Source organism: Thalassophryne amazonica, chromosome 8 (genome assembly GCF_902500255.1).
Source record: "Thalassophryne amazonica chromosome 8, fThaAma1.1, whole genome shotgun sequence".
Classification (NCBI taxonomy): Eukaryota; Metazoa; Chordata; class Actinopteri; order Batrachoidiformes; family Batrachoididae; genus Thalassophryne; species Thalassophryne amazonica.
In genome coordinates this window covers 80,051,071-80,070,365 of record NC_047110.1, presented here as the reverse complement: position 1 = coordinate 80,070,365, position 19,295 = coordinate 80,051,071, and the positions used below count along the sequence as shown (strand labels likewise).

Genomic DNA, 19,295 nt, shown 5'->3' with positions numbered 1-19,295 from the left:
GCATGCTGACAGCAGGAATGTCAACCAGAGCTGTTGCTCGTGTATTGAATGTTCATTTCTCTACCATAAGCCGTCTCCAAAGGCGTTTCAGAGAATTTGGCAGTACATCCAACCAGCCTCACAACCGCAGACCACGTGTAACCACACCAGCCCAGGACCTCCACATCCAGCATGTTCACCTCCGAGATCGTCTGAGACCAGCCACTCGGACAGCTGCTGAAACAATCGGTTTGCATAACCAAAGAATTTCTGCACAAACTGTCAGAAACCGTCTCAGGGAAGCTCATCTGCATGCTCATCGTCCTCATCGGGGTCTCGACCTGACTCCAGTTCGTCGTCGTAACCGACTTGAGTGGGCAAATGCTCACATTCGCTGGCATTTGGCATGTTGGAGAGGTGTTCTCTTCACGGATGAATCCCGGTTCACACTGTTCAGGGCAGATGGCAGACAGCGTGTGTGGCGTCGTGTGGGTGAGCGGTTTTCTGATGTCAGTGTTGTGGATCGAGTGGCCCATGGTGGCGGTGGGGTTATGGTATGGGCAGGCGTCTGTTATGGACGAAGAACACAGGTGCATTTTATTGATGGCATTTTGAATGCACAGAGATACCGTGACGAGATCCTGAGGCCCATTGTTGTGTCATACATCCAAGAACATCACCTCATGTTGCAGCAGGATAATGCACGGCCCCATGTTGCAAGGATCTGTACACAATTCTTGGAAACTGAAAATGTCCCAGTTCTTGCATGGCCGGCATACTCACCGGACATGTCACCCATTGAGCATGTTTGGGATGCTCTGGACCGGTGTATATGACAGCGTGTACCAGTTCCTGCCAATATCCAGCAACTTCGTACAGCCATTGAAGAGGAGTGGACCAACATTCCACAGGCCACAACTGACAACCTGATCAACTCTATGTGAAGGAGATGTGTTGTACTGCATGAGGCACATGGTGGTCACACCAGATACTGACTGGTATCCCCCCCAATAAAACAAAACTGCACCTTTCAGAGTGGCCTTTTATTGTGGGCAGTCTAAGGCACACCTGTGCACTAATCATGGTGTCTAATCAGCATCTTGGTATGGCACACCTGTGAGGTGGGATGGATTATCTCAGCAAAGGAGAAGTGCTCACTATCACAGATTTAGACTGGTTTGTGAAGAATATTTGAGGGAAATGGTGATATTGTGTATGTGGAAAAAGTTTTAGATCTTTGAGTTCATCTCATACAAAATGGGAGCAAAACCAAAAGTGTTGTGTTTATATTTTTGTTGAGTGTAAGAAATAGGGGATCAGCAGTACTTGTCCTTCTGTAAACCCTAAAGAGCATATCATTTGCCAGAATTGCATCTCCAAGGAAGCAATGGTCAGCCAAGCAGTAAGAACCACCAGTGAGCTCCGTGCTCACTAATGAAATCGAGACAGTGCAGGGATTTACGGTTATGCTCAAAAGTTTACATATCCTGGCAGAATTTTTGCTTTTTTTTTAATTTTTTTTTTTTACCATTTTTAAGAGAATATGAATGCCAACACAAAAACTTTTTTCACTCATGGTTAGTGGTTGGGTGAAGCCATTATTGTCAAACAACTGTGTTTACTCTTTTTAAATCAAAATGACAAGAGAACTACCCAAATGACCCTGATCAAAGGTTTACATAGCCCTGTTCTTAATACTGTGTATTGCCCCCTTTAACATCAATGACAGCTTGGAGTCTTTTGTGGTAGTTGTGGACGAGGTTCTCTGATGGTAAAGCTGCCACTGAATATGTCTTGGACTTTATTTACATTAATTACAAAGAAATACAAACAATATAGCATTCTATGGTAAATCTGCTTGGAGTAGACAGTTCTCAAAAACCGAGTGACTGTGCAAGAAGTAGAAGAGTGAGGAAAGCCACCAAGACACCCAGACAACCCATGAGAAGTTATGGGCTTACGTAGCTGTGATTGGAGAAATTATGCACAGTGCAAGCTTTACATTTTGTATCACCAGTTATCCATCTTCATGATGAAGTGGTATAGAGGAGGATTTTCTTAAAAAGAAGACCTGAAAGTTTAGCTACAAATTGCCAGAAGGTACATCTGAGATGCAAGCCTGGATGTGATCTGTTTTGGTGAAAGAAAATCCTTCTTTGCTGTACTCCACTATGAAGCTAAGAGTAGTGATACATTTGATTTGATTTCTGTTTTTAATTTGTGGTTTTTGTTTTTGTCTTTTTCCAACTAGTTCCTGTGATTTTATAATCTGTTTAACCACTTAGAATGGCACTTAGAATTTTTTTGTCTTGAAAGTGCTTTCTAAATAAAAATTATTATTATAATTATTGAACGCGCGCGCGCGCGCACACACACACACACACATTGTAGTGCAGCTTTGAAATGAAATATTTCTGTCAGAGAATCGTTCCGTGAGAACATACTAGAAGAAATAACTCTTACAAGAAACTTAAACATGGTGAAATTGTGAATGAGCAACATGGCACCAAATCTTGATGTAAAAGAACAACATGCCTGGATTACTGATCTTTCAGGTAATTAAAGGTGTTAAATCTGGCTAAACTCTCTCTCTCTCTCTCTCTCTCTCTCTCTCTCTCTCTCTCTCTCTCTCTCTCTCTCTCTCTCTCTCTCTCTCACATCACTTTTATTCTGGAAAGCATAACCGGAAATAAAATTGGCGGATGTGAAGAAGAATCGAATGAATGATTGCGAGAAAGCGGAAGCTAGCAAAGCAAGTTATTTTTATTTCGTCTTGCCGGTGATTTTTCCGATTGGGTTTCTCTGATGTTGTTAGGTGGAAGATACTCACTCTGACCCAGCGACATAAAGTCAAAGAGGCGAAGAAAATCCGCGGCAACTGACCAGGTAACACAGACAAGTGTGATAAATTAACCAGATGTTTTCAGTGTAAAACCGAGCATTCCAGTTTGTTAATGTAGCATTAAAATATCAAATGTTTATTTTGTCCAGTAAATAAAAAAAATACAGTCTGGGTTTCGTGTGTTTTAAACTTGGTAACGTTTGCACTTAAACAATGATGAAGGTTCTTTTTTTTTTTTCCCAATGATGAAGGTTCAGTTCACTGTACGTGCACTCGCGGTGACGTCATTTTAGACGTCTTTGCGTGCGACAAAGGAAACAACCGCCCAACCAAGCAGTTTTTTTTTTTTTTACAAAACTTTATTTCAACAAATGCAATAACAAACGAACTAAACACAAGGACAAAGAGATATGCAAGAAAAATAAAGTTCAAGTTCCTTGTTGTTTTTCTCAGAGCAGTATGTTTGTCATCTTAACTGAAGAAAAATATATATGTTAATATTTTATTATATCGAAAACAATATAATATAAATTACAATATAAAATTTGTATGTATTAAATTAGAAATTGATGTGTCTTAGGATCTAATGTGATGGAAATGTGAACAAAATGTGTATTTCCATGTTTCTGAGCATGGGAAACCAATTTTTGATTAGTCCAATTACCACAGAGGTCAAAAACTGTCACTCTTAGGGGTCAAAGGTCAAGGTCGCTTGAAAGATCCCACATTTTGGTCAGCCTAAATATATAATGTACAGCTTCTTTGTATTTTAGCAAACAATGCCATGTTATGCATCACCCAAACTTAAAATATAGTTTTTGTTCATTTTCTTTCATTTAGTGTATTGTCCTTACAATATCTATGAAATCTGATCTAAATAATAGACATACTGACCCTGGAGATTCACATGCTACTGTTTGTGAGGTCATTAAGGCTGACTTTGCACTGTATGTGCAAGTGTTGACACTACTGCTCCCTTGGATATTTGCTCTTGACCACACCCATTATGCCAGGTGGCTCACAGTCCACGTAAAAGGCATGATCCAACTGTCTGAGACTCATCCAGAAATACATTCAGAGTTCATGGCTGGCTTTGTTGTTCAAAAGAGCAGCAACTGCTTTTCTGCTATGGTTATTGACCACTGCCATGAGCAAAATAATTGTGCAATTAAAGGTTCTGGAGGAGCCGTTGGACTGACTGAAAGCCCTGCAGCACTGCGTCGGTGGATGGTTGCTGGTCCTGAATTGGCAAGGGCCATATCAGAGTTTGAAAATTCAGAACTAAGAAAACAGAGTGAAATTCAGATAAATAATCATGACCAGCTGCCAAGTGTACAGAATGCCTTTATTAAGGATGTTTGTAGTCTGACGCAAGTCATTGATGCAATGGGAAACCCATTTCTAGAGACAAGGCAAGATCTACTTGTTTGGATACTAGAGTTATAGCAGATCCCTCTGTAGCCAACACTGTCAGAATAGCTGAAACCTTTGGCAAGGAGCAGTATGAGAAATTCATGGAGGAGCGCCTGATTAAATGTACAGTGCCCATTACAGGACACAGTTCCAAAGAACAAGCTGCCATTATTTTGGTGTCCTCCTGTGAAGACACAGTCTAAGCTCAAGGCACAACTTTCTGCACTGAAGAGCAATTGTAACTTGTTTTCTCATCTGTACATAGCGTGTCAAATAAGGGAGGGTGATCTTGATCATTTTTTAGCCATGAACCAGCCAGCACCACCATCTTTATCACAAGGAGGTGTATTAAGAAAGGGAACAAAATCAGATCTTGTTTACTGTCTTGCTTCTATGGATTCTAGCTTGTCAGAAACCACTGTTGGTTATGTTGAAGCTGTATTAATTGATGGTACTCCAGCTGCGCATATGCTGAAGCCAGGCACTGCTAAAACCTTTCAGGACTATGCTGACAGTGTTTTATACCATACATAGTATCAAAGTTGACAGGCACAAGACACATCGACATTGTCTGGGATGTGTACCAAACAAATAGCCTATAAGCCACGACAAGACAGAGGACAGGAAAGGGAACTCAGAGAAGAGTGGAACCAGGCACTCTGATGCCCAAGAACTGGAAATATTTCTCGTCTGTGGATGAAAACAAAGCTGAGCCATTTCACTTTCTCTGTATTCAAGTGGTTAATACACCATTACATCTTGACAAAGAAGTGTATGCCACAAACAGTAATACTGTCCTCTGTTCTCCTGGGGGATGTGACGTGAGTCTCCTGTGTCCATGCACTCATGAGGAAGCTGATACTCATCTCTTTCTTCATGTGGTGGATGCAGCCAACAAGGAAACCAAGAAAGTGATGCTGCAAACTGTTGATTCTGACATGGTCATCTTGGCAGTGGATGTCTTCAAGAAAGTCAGTCTGGAGGAAATGTGGATTCCCTTTGGAGTTGGTAGCAGTTTCTGTTATATAGCCATTCACAAGGTGGTTGCTGCACTGGGTCCTTCCACTAGTTCTGCACTGGTAGCATTTTGCTCTTTTACTGGCTGTGATACAACTTCTTCATTCTGTGGCCGTGGTAAAAAGACTGCCTGGGATACACGGCGTGTATATCCAGAGGTTACAGAGGCTTTCCATGAAATGTTGCAGATGCCTCAAGAGTTTCCTTGTCTCAGCTTGAATTGATTTATGACAGAATGAGTGCATGCTCAGAAGTCAATGAAGCAAGAAAGCATCTTTTCACCCAGAGGTTAAGATCACTGGAAAACATCCCCCAACACAAGATGCATTGAGACAACACATCAAAAGAGCAATGTACCAAGCTAACATATGGAACCTTGCCTTGGTTCCTCAACCACATTTGCCCAGTCCCTCAGACTGGGGATGGATTGACACCGATGTTGTTTGGCAGCCACTTTGGACAACTCTCCCTGAAGCATCACAGGCTTGCTATGAACTTGTGCACTGTGGTTGCTAAAGGGCTGTGTTGGACACTGTAAATGTAAAAAGGCAGCATTAAAATGCACAGCACTGTGCACATGTTCTGGTGACTGCAGTGACTAAAACATTGTTCACTAGTTCTCCTAGTTCACCCTTATGACTGTTTGATGTGATCTAAGCACGCGTTTGACTTGGTAGCTGGCCTTGGTCCGGATGAATGATTGAAGTGGAGGTCATAGATAACGGTGTCCGCTTCCACCCCTTATGGATATAAGACTAGAGCCACTAGTGAAATGGAGGAGTAGGCGGAGGGGGAGAGATCATTTGCGGCGCCAGGGCGTATGATGTGAGGATGAGCTGGCAAGTTTATATCTCCTGGAAGATGGGAGACGGGTGAGTTGATGGCTCTCAATCATCCTATGGGCTCCTCCCGAACTATGTTTAGAAAATAACATTTATAATGACACATGTTGTGGACACACCAAGTTGTAAACCCTTCTTATGAGTTCAAGTCTGTTTCTGACGTGTTGAGGTTAGGCCTATATTTTTGTACGTTTTTGTTGTATCCATGTTCATAGGTCTGTTCTTTAGCCTGGTTTGTATTTACATGTAATTTTGTTAAAACACAAAGGAGCTGTACTGTACATTTTATATTTAGATTGACCAAAATGTGGGATCTTTTCAAGCGACCTTGACCTTTGACCCCTGAGAGTGACTGTTATTGACCTCTGGAGGTATTGGACTCATCAGAAATTAGTTTTTCATGCTCAGAAACATGGAAATATACATTTAGTTTACATTTCCATCACATTTAGATCGTAAGACACATCAATTTCTAATTTAATACATAGAAATTTCATATCTTACAAGTCAATGAGCTCTAGCTGACCCCAGGGGTCAAACTGCGAACGCCTCCACATCTTAAATCAATGCTTATGTCATCAAGAGCAAACCCTGAAAGTTTCATGCTTCTTTAATTTTGTGCACAATTCTTATGATAATTAGAGTTTAACAGCCCCACTACATAATTTAATTAATCTCACTATCTTCTACTTTTTCTGTCAGTCTTTGAGAGTAAATACTTAGATACAAAATTTTGGTTAACACCTTCGCCATTACTTGCTTCATTTTGGAATTTTATTGTTTCGAAAAATAAATAGAATTTGACAGATTTTATAATGATTTCTTCATTTCTTCCTCTATCTCTGTCATCCTTCTTATTAGGTAACTATCAGTGTTTCTTTCCTCCTTTCTCCCCACTCTTGCTACTATGACAAAACCCAAGTTAATTAAAAAAAAAATCCTGTCAAAAAAATAAGCATGTCCAGTATGTCCCATAGGTGGTGGAAGTGAAAGGGATGGCTAACCTTAGTGTGAATTTTTCACTGGACAACTCCATTAAGGAAGTCATTACATACTAAGTGTTTTATGTTGTTTCCTCATTACACTCACTGTCTCCATTTCTAGTCAGTGGACTGGTATTTTGAGGTTTTAGTTCACAAATTTTTGTCACATGGTTCTTTATTTAGCATGATCTGTCCACGCTAAATCTATTCATGTTCTCATGGTGTAATGTGGACTCCTCCCAGATGGAAAATATTAATGTCAGTGAAATATCCACACTTTCATATCTTATTAAAAGAAAACATTCAAATCAAATCAATTTTATTTATATAGCGCCAAATCACAACAAACAGTTGCCCCAAGGCGCAAAAGCCTTGTAAACTTATTGTAAGGCAAAAGCCATACAATAATTACAGAAAAACCCCAACGGTCAAAACGACCCCCTGTGAGCAAGCACTTGGAGACAGTGGGAAGAAAAACTCCCTTTTAACAGGAAGAAACCTCCAGCAGAACTAGGCTCAGGAGGGGCAGTCTTCTGCTGGTACTCTGGGCTGAGGTGAGAGAATCAGGAAAAAGACATTGAAGACATTGAACATATTAAAGCAAATTTTACATTTATTGTTTCCTGTTTTAATTACACTACTGTTAATTATTTTGATCTCTTTGATTTAGTTTTGACACAAGTAGTTTAATGCCAGAGGTTCTCATACGAGAACATTTAAGTAATGTAAAAACAGGGCCAGTGCTAGTTATTTGGGTGCCCTAAGCACAAATGCTTTGTGGTGCCCCCCCCACCCCGCGCGCGAAATGAGCAATAATTCAGAATTTGTCAGTGTGGTTAGCTTTATTTCCAAAATAACTTCTCAGTACTCAATATTAAATTAATATTGAGTTATTATTGTCATAATATTAATGTTTTGAAAACAGCTAAAAAATAAATAATTTTGCATTAACAATGGCACAAACATGACAAGAAAAAAAAGAAAATTTTAAATAAATAAATACCACCACCATTATTTAAAAAAAAAAAACTGATTTGTGGAACCACAGTAGACTGAACATTGCACTGAACTTTGTAAACACAGAACAAAGTATTCAAGTATTTAGCCTTGTAAACATACATGTAAGTGACAACGTGCAAATTTCGTACTTACTGAAGAAATTTGCATTTATTAATCTCAACCTCTCAATCTCAACCTCGGACATGTGTCCAGAACGTGGTGGAGAGTCCAGCAGGAGTGGTGTTGGTGGGGGAGCAAAGGGGAGAAGTCAGTGCTTTTAAGTGCTGTGCACCCATGACAGGGAGAGGAACAGGTGAAAGCGCCCCCACACTTAAGAGACAAGCAACTCCAGGCCACCTTGTTGACCCACAGTGGGATAACTGGCCACGTGGACAGATGCGTAATCCAGTGTGTAAAGTCTCTAAATTAATTCTTATGAGGAAAAGAACAGAGTTGCGGGTCTTTCCTCGCACAGACAGGAGCAGGAGTCAGATTTAGTCCCCGCGGGGGCAGGGTCAGGCGCTTTTGGAGGTGAGCTCGCTGCACTGGCTGATGGTGGAAACTGCGATCTGGAGCCAGGAGCTTTGCGGCCGCAGCTCAACGCAAGGCAGCGTGCCAGCATGAGTCATGACTGTGCACCTACACTGGCTCCTGTGGGTAACACGGACTAACAGTGTCTGACGGTCACACTTTGCACCTGATTTTCCGGACTTCCCCGCGATCCTCAGCCGGCTGCCTGGCTGCTGCAGTTCTCTGTGCGCCCTCTAAACATAGTGCAATGACATCACCAGGCCCGGATCCAGACAGGTTTGGACCGATGCAGTTGCATCGGTCAAATTTTTTTATGCATCGTTCCTCATCAGTTAAAAAAAAAAAAAAAAAAAAAAAATCTTGGATAATCCCGAATAGTGCCGAATGTGTCCCCGTGGTGAACACAGCTGTTACCAGAAATGTAACGCAGCAGCTCAGCGACAGCCCCGATTAGCAAGGGAAATAAAGCGCGTGGCCATCTGTCTTCAGCATGACTGAGATTCTGGTTTATTAGCTTATGTCATCATATAAGCGACAACAGGTCAGAGGTCATCGAATAATAGAAAAATAAATAAATAAATAAATGTACAATTTGAGAGCACAACACCAATAATAATAATTACAAATATTAACATCCCCACTCGCTCTCAGATTGCCAGACTGTTAGAAAAAGTAGAAAAATTCCAAAACATACAAGGTAATACACTCTTAGTAACACCAAAAAAGAAGTTTAGAGAACTTCAGTAGCTTATGCTTTGTAGCAGGTTTGTCATTATATCTGCTAACATCTTCTCTGTTGGACAATAATGTAATGTCACATTTCGTTCATTCACATTTGACCTTACAAAGTGATATTTAAAGTCAACGTGTTTACATCTTTGCCTGCTCACTGGATTTTTAGCCAATGCAATAGCACCTTGATTGTCTTCTAGGATTTTGGGTGATACAAATTCACATTTATCAAAACCCTTGAGTAGTTGTGTCAGATACAAACATTCCTGTACAGTTGCCACGAGTGCCATGTATTCTGCCTCGCAAGTAGATAACACTACTGTCGGCTGCTTTTTGGTTTTCCAAGACACAACGGGCCCATTTTCATTTAGACATATACAGTATCCTGTAGTACTGCGTCTATCCATGGCATCTGCTGCCCAGTCAGCATCACTGTAGCCATAAATACCCATTTTATTACTGTCACTTTTCCTGTAACATAACACTTTGTTCTTTGTCCCTTTCAAATATCTGAGTACATGTTTATCAGTAACCTATTGTTCCTCTGTAGGATTGGTAAAGTACTGGGATAGCCTGCTTACTACAAAGCTTAAATCTGGTCTTGTACAAGTAGTAAGGTAAATAAGGCTTCCTACTGCTTCTCTGTACTTTTGCACATCATTCAGCTATTTGCATCAGCTGTATAATTAAGTTTTTGTTCACAGGGCGTTGAACGAGGTTTACTGTCCTGCATGTTAAACCTTTCCAATAGCTTCTCAACATATTTCTTTTGTGACATTTTTACATATTCATTTGACTGTTCAAATACCTAGAAAATATTTGAGTTTGCCCAAATCTTTCATCTTGAATTTAGTAGTAAGCATTTCTTTGGCTGTTTTTATTGCCTTCTCGTCACTTGCTGCTATGAGTAAGTCATCAACCCAGATTATTATTATGATCTTATCATTTGCTGTCTCTTTTGCATAAATACAATGATCTGATTGGTTTTGGACAAACCTATTTCCAATCAACCATGAATGTAACATGATTCCAATTACGACCGGATTGTTTCAATCCGTAAAGTGACTTTTCAAGTTTATAAACCAGCTTTTCTTCAGAATGTGTTTTTATCTCATACCCCTCTGGCTGCTCAATGTAGAGTTCACAATCTATGGGCACATGGAGATAGGCAGTCTTAGCGTCCATCTGGTGTAAAAGTAAGTTTTCCTGAACTGCTTTCTGCATTAGTACTCTCACACTGGTCATATCTGCTGTTGGAGAGAATGTTTCATCATAATCCACTCCATACTTTTGACTATATCCTTCTGCCACGTAACGTGCTTTAAATTTATCAGTGCCATCTTCATTCTTTTTGATTGCGTATACCCACTTACCCCCCACTGCAGTCTTGCCTCTGGGTAAAGTGGTTAGTGTGAATGTCTTATTGTCTCTGTGACTCGATCTCATTGTCCATTGCTCTGATCCAGCTGTTGGAGTCGGACGACTCCACTGCTTCCTGGAAAGATTGTGGTATTCCACAGGCCAGTCTATAACAATAGTCAATGTTAGTGAGCACCTGATCATCACTGTCCATGTCAGTATAATACTCACCCAGGTAACTTGGCTTCTTTCTGATTCTGGTTGTATACTTTGGACTGTTAGACTCATTAACCTGTGCCTCACCATCCATCACACTCTTTTCTGATTCTTCCTGTAAACTAGTCTCTAAGGACATGCTAGGTTTTGGTGCCTGCCTGTAGACAGGTTTGGTTCTCTCATAATCGTCATCATCCGATGTTACTCCTGTTTGTGTCTGCTATTCCACATTTTTCTTTGACACAAATTTTTAACAATCTGTTCTTCTGGACTTTACCACTGTCTGGATAATAAACCAAGTAAGCCGGGCTGTTTTTGTCATACCCAATGAACACTCCTTTTTCACACCTAGTGTCCAGTTTCTTTTTGTCTTGCTTGTAAGCATAGCACACAGACCTGAATTTTTGCATCCTTGAAACTTCTGGTTTCCTTCCAGTCAACATATAATATGGTGTTTGCTTTATGCGGTTATTAAAACACCGGTTTCTGATTGCTGCCGCTGTTTGTACAGCAAATGGCCACAATGTTTTTGGCAGATCACTTTCAATCAACATACACCTAGCCATATCAAATAATGTCCTCCAATTCCGCTCTGCTGTGCCGTTCTGATGTGGTGAGTACGGCGCAGATGTCTCGTGTCTAATGCCATTTTTGTTTAGTAGTGCCTGGTATTCTTTTGACATAAACTCAGTCCCATTATCAGATCTAATACGCTTGACCTTCCCATAGGGGGCAGTGTCAGCCAAGAATCTCTCTGTTGCACAGACAGTATCACTCTTTTGTTTTAGGAAGTAAACAAAAACTGCACTGGATTAATCATCAGTGAATGAAACCACATATCTGTAACCATCTGTGGACACAGGATCTATAGGCCCTGCTAGATCAGTATGTACCAACTGTAACACTTCTTTGGCTCGAGCATCAGGCTCCCTGTTTCTTGTCTGAACAAACTTTCCCTGAATGCACACTTCACATGGTGGTATAGGTTTTTCTACTTTACCCTTAATGGTCATACCTTTAAGCACTTTTGACAATTTGTGTACATCATCATGGTTACAGTGACCGAGTATTTCGTGCCATGTCTGTAAGTCAAAACAACCATTACACGTCATTACCTTCATTTGTTGTAGTAGGAAGGTAGTACAATTTGTTTAGCACATTAATGGGGAAAACAGTACCATTTTTGGGTTTGAGGGCGTCATTTCCTTCCTTAAAGATCACCGTTGCTCCACTAGCCGTAGCTGCCTTCACAGAGAAGATGTCCTGTGGGTAAGAAGGGATGAATAAAGCGCTCCTCAGTGTGGCTGCATGGTGCTGCCCTTTGGTGTCGATCAGGACCACCTCTGCATCCCAACGCTGCTTGGCCACTCCCTGGTACTTGGTTCCATTGGCCAGCTCCACACAATGAGTCTCTGCCTTGAAGCTTGCATCAAAACTTTTGAACTTTGTCTCATCCGTGATTATGTGTGATGTTGCCCCTGCGTCAACCATTAGGCCTTTCATCTTAACTCCTCGCCCTGGATAGGTGTCCACTTCTGCGTCCCTTGTCAGGAAAGCATAAGCCGCGTTTCCACTTTCCTCCTCAGACACCTGTCTGGCATTATCTCGCCTCGGTCTGCGTCTGCAGTTTGCGTCTCTGTGTGTAGCATTTTTACAAAAGCTGCACCACTGCTTTCGCTGGCATGTTCTAGCTTTTTGTCCTTTAATGCCACATTTGAAGCACACCATGTCTGTCATGTTCTTATCTTGCACACTTGTGGATGCGGGATATGTTTTGGCTTTGATCTTCATCACATTATCCCCGGATGGTCGCACACACATTTTCTCAGTGTCTTCAAATGACCTTAACTTTGTTTTAAAGTCTGAAAACGTCATGCTCTCATCACTTTGTGTCACATAGATGGCGAATGGCTTGAACGGCTCTGGTAGGCCTTTGAGCACCATGGCAATGAGCAAATCATCGCTCATAGCTTCCCCTGCATTTCTCAATGCTGTTATAATAGTCTCTGCTCTAATAACGTACTCTGTCACGCTTTCACCACTTGATTTCTGGAGATTGGTCAGCTCAGTATAAAGGCTAATAATGCGTGGCTTGCCTTTACCTGCATAATATGCACGTAGTATCTCCAGTGCTTCTCTCCCATCATCAGGGGCTTCTATTATGATCAAGCTCAAACTTTTATCGTCCAAGAACTGTATCAACTCAGCATACGCCTCTGCGTTTTTCTCTTTGTCAGTCTCATCTTCGTCACAAGGTTCTTCTTCTTCTTGTAATTCATTGGCGGTTGACATCCGGAACGTTGCAGTACCACCACCAACTGGGCAATTGTGTAACAACAGGAGCGGAGCATCGACGGAGTGATAAAAAAAAAAAAAACTAGATAAGGTCAACTAAATCCTATCAAAAAGTCCTGTGTCCTTAAGGAACTTAAACACAAATTTCCAAGCTGACGGCACAGAGAAGGAAAGTAGTCCTTCAAGAGAGAGCCTGGTCACCCCCAGTTCTCTGACCTCCCCTAGCAGAATACTTCTTTCCGTGCTGTACGCTTGGCAGTCTAACAGAACATGATGAACAGTTAACACAATGACCTGTAGCATGCTTCCCAAGAAGGTGGAGATTATGGTTCAGCCTAGTGTGCCCTATCCTAAGCCTTGTCATTACCTGCTCTTCCTTACGACTCCAACCACTCCGTCTTTTAGTGGGAACCTGTTTTTGTACAGCGTGAATGAAGCTGCCCTTGCTCTCCCTGTCCCACTGCCCCTGCCATAAGCTTAGCATTTTAGTAACAATTATGTGCTTAACTTCTGCTTTACTGAGTGGAATGTTCAACTGAACCTCAGAATTTAAAGCATCCTTAGCAAGCTGGTCTGCAACCTCATTCCCTTCAATACCTGAATGAGATGGAACCCACAAGAAAGTAACTAAAATATCTTGCTGATGCAGTCTGAAAAGACTTTGAAGAACATCATACAGTAAGTCAGGTCTACATGCTGACTTGCCATGTGGGATACTGGTCAATGCTGACAAAGAATCAGAGCAAATAACATTACATCTGGACTTTACCTCCTCTATTCATTCTAACGCAAGGCAGATTGCAAATAGCTCTACCGAATAAACTGCAAGGTGGTCAGACAGTCTTTTTTTAATTACCTTCTCATATTTTGGGATAAACACTGCAGCTGCAGTCTTCTGTGTCAGGGTCTTTAGAGCCATCCGTAAAAATCTGAACCCCTTCAGAATATTTGGTACGCATATGCCTATTAGTCAAATATTTCACATCCCTTTCCTCCACAGCATCATTGCGCATGTCAACTAAATTAAGATCCACTGTAGGCACAAAAAACCCCCCAAAAAAACAGGGTGGAATAACCAGCAGTGGTACCACACAACTATGAGCCAACTTGGTTAGGCCAAGTTTCTCAGCCTGACAATTCCCAACCAAAACTACTAAAATTTGCCTTACCATGTTCCCAACACCGATTTAAAATGTACTTAGTAGGATGAGCCCCTTTATGACCTTGCAAGTTCGTCCAGTACACCATAGCCAGCTGCTGACATCTTAAAGACAAGGGCAATTCTCCTGCTTCTACCTGAAGAGCTGGAACTGATGAGGTCTTAAACGCCCCACTGTACACCCGTAAGGCCTGTGCTTGAATTTCATCAAGTTCCAGCAAATGTGTCTTTGCCGCTGATCTATATGCAATACACGCATAATCAAATGCAGATCTGATGAGTGCAATATATACACACTTTAGCGACACCATAGTGGCACCCCAATCACTCCCCACAAAACTTCTAAGTATATTCACCGCCTTTTTACACTTAACAAAACTCAGTGGATATGATCTCTAAAAGTCAGTTTACAATCCATCCAAACCCCTAAAAACCTCACTACCTCAACTTGTTTGAGAGGCTGCCCATACAGGGTAACATGGACAGGGGGAACATTTCTCCTCTTGGTAAAGCAAATAACCTGTGTCTTTTCCACTGAAAAACAAAAGCCCCACCTAATGCCCCAATTCTCCACAAGACTAACTGCTGCCTGGAGTTTCTGACGAAGGAAAGCTGAATTTCGCCCCCTGACCCACAGTGCTCCATCATCTGCATACAAAGATCTTCCAATACTAACATCTATGTCTGAAAAAATGTCATTAATCATGATACTAAACAGCAGTGGACTGCACACACTACCCTGAGGAACACCATTACCCACCGGATAAACATTAGAATGTGACCGACCAACACGCACCTCAAGAGTTCTATTTAACAGAAAAGCCATGACCCAGTTGTACAGCCTGCCACTTATTCCCATTGCCTCCAATTTAAGGAGGAGTCCCTGACGCCACAGCATATCATATGCCTTTTCTATATCAAAGAAAACTGCATGAACTTGCCCTTTATTCGCTTGAGCTTTCCGTATAGTATCTTCCAGACACAGCACAGGATCCATAGTCATCCTCCCCCTACGAAAACCACTCTGACATGAACTGATCAAGCCTCTCTTTTCCACAATATAAGTCAACCATTCGCTCCATCAACTTACATAGGTTAGAGGTCAACGCAATAGGCCTATAGCTTGTGGCCTCACTCTTGTCCTTACCTGGCTTCAAAAATGGTACCACAACAGAGTGTTTCCAAGCCAATGGAATATTCCCCGTCTCCCAAATGAAATTTAAAAGTTGCAAAAGTACCACCTGTGCTTGAGGACACAATTTATCCACCATTACATAGCAAATTTCATCCTTACCTGGAGATGTAGACCTAACTCCACTCAGAGCCTGCTTCAACTCAAACATAGAAAATGGCACATCAAAAGCTTCATCTGCAGCAACCTTCTTCTCTAAAACATTAGGATGCATCCTTACCACTTCTTCTCTAGCCACCCTGGCCTCAGGAGATAAATTATTCACACTATGAATTCTAACAAATACTTTAGCTAGAGCTTCTGCTTTTTCTTTATCTGTTCTCATAATTTCATTATCAAACTGGATAGCTGGTAAGGAATAGTCCCTCCTAATTCCTCTCATTCTTCTTATCATCCCCCACACATCACTAATTGAAGTAGCTCTGCCAACAGTGTCACAAAATGCTCCCCACCGCTCTCTCTTTGCCTTCCTTATCACCCTCCTGACCATAGCTTGAGCTCTTTTATACTCAACCAGGTCATCAAAGGAGAAAGTCGATTTGACCTTTTTAAAAGCTCTATTCCTCACCTGTATTGCTGCCTTACACTCAACTGTCCACCAGGGCACCATTTTACGCTTCCCACTACCTGTTGTTTTCCCAATGAATTCAAGAGCAGAAGAGTGCAATATCTCTGTAATCTTACAATTAACAGCATCAACATTCTCAAATTGATCTAAAGTGAGACTCAGCAGTCTGGTACTACAAGCCTCACTAAATTCATCCCATTTAGCCTTTTTAAAAACCCACCTAGGGAAGATCACTTCTTCAATCTGGACTGGTCCCACTCCAGTTTCACACAGGATAGGGTAATGATCACTAGCAATACAACCATCCTGCCTAACATCCCATGTAGAACACCTTGCAAACTGCACAGAGACCAAGGTAAGATCAATAGATGACTCCCGCCCACTTGAGACGTCAAGTCTTGTTCCCCTCCCATCGTTGAGGCAAATAAGGTCTCTTTCCTCTAGCAACGCCTCTATGACAGTACCATTGCTATTGGTCACTGTACTCCCCCAAAGGGTGCTATATGCATTAAAATCCCCACACCATACCATCTTGCGAGACACATCACCCAGGAACTCATCAAGAACATCTTTGTTTAGAGCTTCACAAGGATTGTAGTAGTTAACAACCAAAAAATTGGAATTAACTATCCACACCTCAATAATGATCCCCTCTACCTTTCTACTTACCTTTAATAGTTCTATAACCCAGTCCCTGCAAGACAAATAAAGCTACCCCTCCACCAGGGCCATTATCCCTATCCCTACGCACAGGCACATATCCCTGTAAAACAAAGTCCAAATGAGGCCTAAGCCACGTCTCCTGTACACATATAACATGAGGTTTAACATCCAAATCTTCCACAAACTTCTTAAATTCCTGCCCATTAGAGCAGAGACTCCTAGCATTCCACTGCAAAATACTAAAAACCATTAGGAATCCCCACATGCAGCTGGCTGTGAAGGTAGTTGTACATTTTGGAAAATATTTAAAGTCCTATTAATTTCTTCAAACGAAACTTCCGCCCCTACACAAATATGCCTCCGTGCAGTCTTAACAATGATTTTAATCTTCTCACTTTTGTTATCCGTTAGTGCTGAGCAATTTATGACTTCAGCGAGGAATGCCAAGAATTTCACGCTATCTACTTGTATAGCTACCTTACTCATGGGCCTACTACGCTGAAAAGGAGCATCTTGGCCTAACCCCTGCGGTCTGAGATCTGTTTCAAGTTTTCTTTCCCCAGCCACTTTCTTAACAGCCTCTGTGTAAGTAAGTTTCTCCTCTACCTTAACCCTCTGCACTTCAGCCGCCCTTTTGTGTGCTTGGCAACCTTTGTATGCAGCGCTATGAGAGCCTCCGCAATTGCAACATCTAACGCTAGCGCCATCCTGACACCGACCATACTCATGATCCACTCCTCTGCATTTGCCACACCGCTGTTTGCCTCTACAAATGGCTGCCACGTGCCCAAATTTCTGGCATTTAAAACACCGTAACGGCGGCAGGATGTATGGACGAACTTGAAAGCTCATATATCCTACCCTAATCCTTGTAGGCAATACCCTCTCATCAAAAAACAGAATGGAAAGGCTCTCCTTCTTAACGTGATCTCGGGTGTACATAAGCCTTCTACATTTGACCACACTGCCTCCTGAGACATTGCTCAAAATATCCTCACACGACAAGTCAGTTGAGATCCCAGTTATAACTCCAAGCTCAAATTTTTTACGCTCCCATGCAGTACATTTAATTTTCCTACCTCCCAACTCATACATTCCAAGTAACTTACCCCGCTGTGCAGCATTGGAACAACCAATGAGTAAGCTACCATCCTTTAACGGTGTAACCTGTACTGTCCCTACAGCTACATGAAGGGCCTTGGTTAGTTTCAGGGGATTGATAGAGCCAGGGGAATCAAACTGTAACTTCACCTTCAAATCATCATGTTTTGCCACTCGCTTTGCTATGTCGTCTTTATCTGACTCTGAGTGAACATCAGAACGACCTTGTTTATTTCCTTTCTTCCTTCCTTTCCCTTTCACCTGCCACGCCTCATTTGAATTCCCCTCATCCTCTCCTGCCATGTCTATCTCACTTCCAAGCAAACTACCGTCACGTCCTTCCATCACCCAGCTCAACCAAGAGCTCACCAGTTGCGCCACCACTCTCTACCGACATTCCGCCAGCTCCCTGACTCGCCTCTTTTTCCGGTTCTACCTCCAAAACCGTCCAGCCAAAATGCCTCTCCTCCCGATCCGACTTTCAGCCCTCGTCACAAGGTTGGTATTGTATCTTTGAGCCCTTGTAAACGCAAATGTCCCAGGAATTTGGTCTCCCAGAGTTCATAACCTTTTCCATCTCCGTCGAAGACCAGGCGGGACCGTCTTCCACCTGACCACTCCATCCTCCGGTCACACGTCGAGGTTAGCATGCTATAACAGCTTCCCTTTGCTCTCGGAGCACACGGTCCGTCGCGACTTTCTCCTCTCTCCTCGGCACTAAACTTTTGCCAAAACTTTATCTGTGGAGCTTCCTGGGCCCATAACCTTTTTTTTTTTCCTCCAAAACTTTATTTCAACAAATGCAATAACAAACAGTAAACGAACAAAAACAAGGTCACAAGGTAACCAGAAGTGTAACACAGCAGCTCAGCAACAGCCCCCATTAGCAAGGGAAATAAAGCACGTGGCCATCTGTCTTCAACATGACTGAGATGTTTATTAGCTTACGTCATCATATAAGCGACAACAGGTCAGAGGTCATCGAATAATAGAAAAAAAATAAATAAATGTACAATTTGAGAGCACAACACCAATAATAATAATTGCAAATATTAACAACAGCTTTTGGTTTTCATGTCAACCTATAGTCCGTAAATTATACGGATTTTTCCGAGTTTCAGAGTCATACGGACGTACAAATAAAGTCGGATATTCAGGGTTTGGTCTGCAGCGGCTCTGTAATCAACCATTTCTGCAGTGCGACTCCACTTTGAAGCCGTGAACTATTGAAGCAATGCTTCGATTCAATGGCTCGTGGTTCTTTGATTCGCTGCTCTTCAGAAGCGGTAAGTCCGCTTCTGAACCCCTTGCAAAGCCATTAAAATATCATGAGTAACTTTTGTGTGTATTGAAGTCACTAACTGGGACTCTTGTCTTGTTGCAGCCGAGAAACGAGAATCGTCC

General features: G+C 41.9%; 1 protein-coding gene across 1 annotated transcript in view; it reads left to right on the top strand.

The window, feature by feature from the left end:
- Positions 1-2,694: 2,694 nt before the first annotated feature.
- The window catches only part of gdpgp1 (GDP-D-glucose phosphorylase 1), a 33,840-nt gene continuing 17,239 nt past the window's right edge, over positions 2,695-19,295 (top strand). Inside the window, exon 1 of the mRNA XM_034176819.1 lies at positions 2,695-2,865. The gene's annotated coding sequence lies outside the window, so the exon portion shown is untranslated. The remainder of the gene's footprint in view (positions 2,866-19,295) is intronic.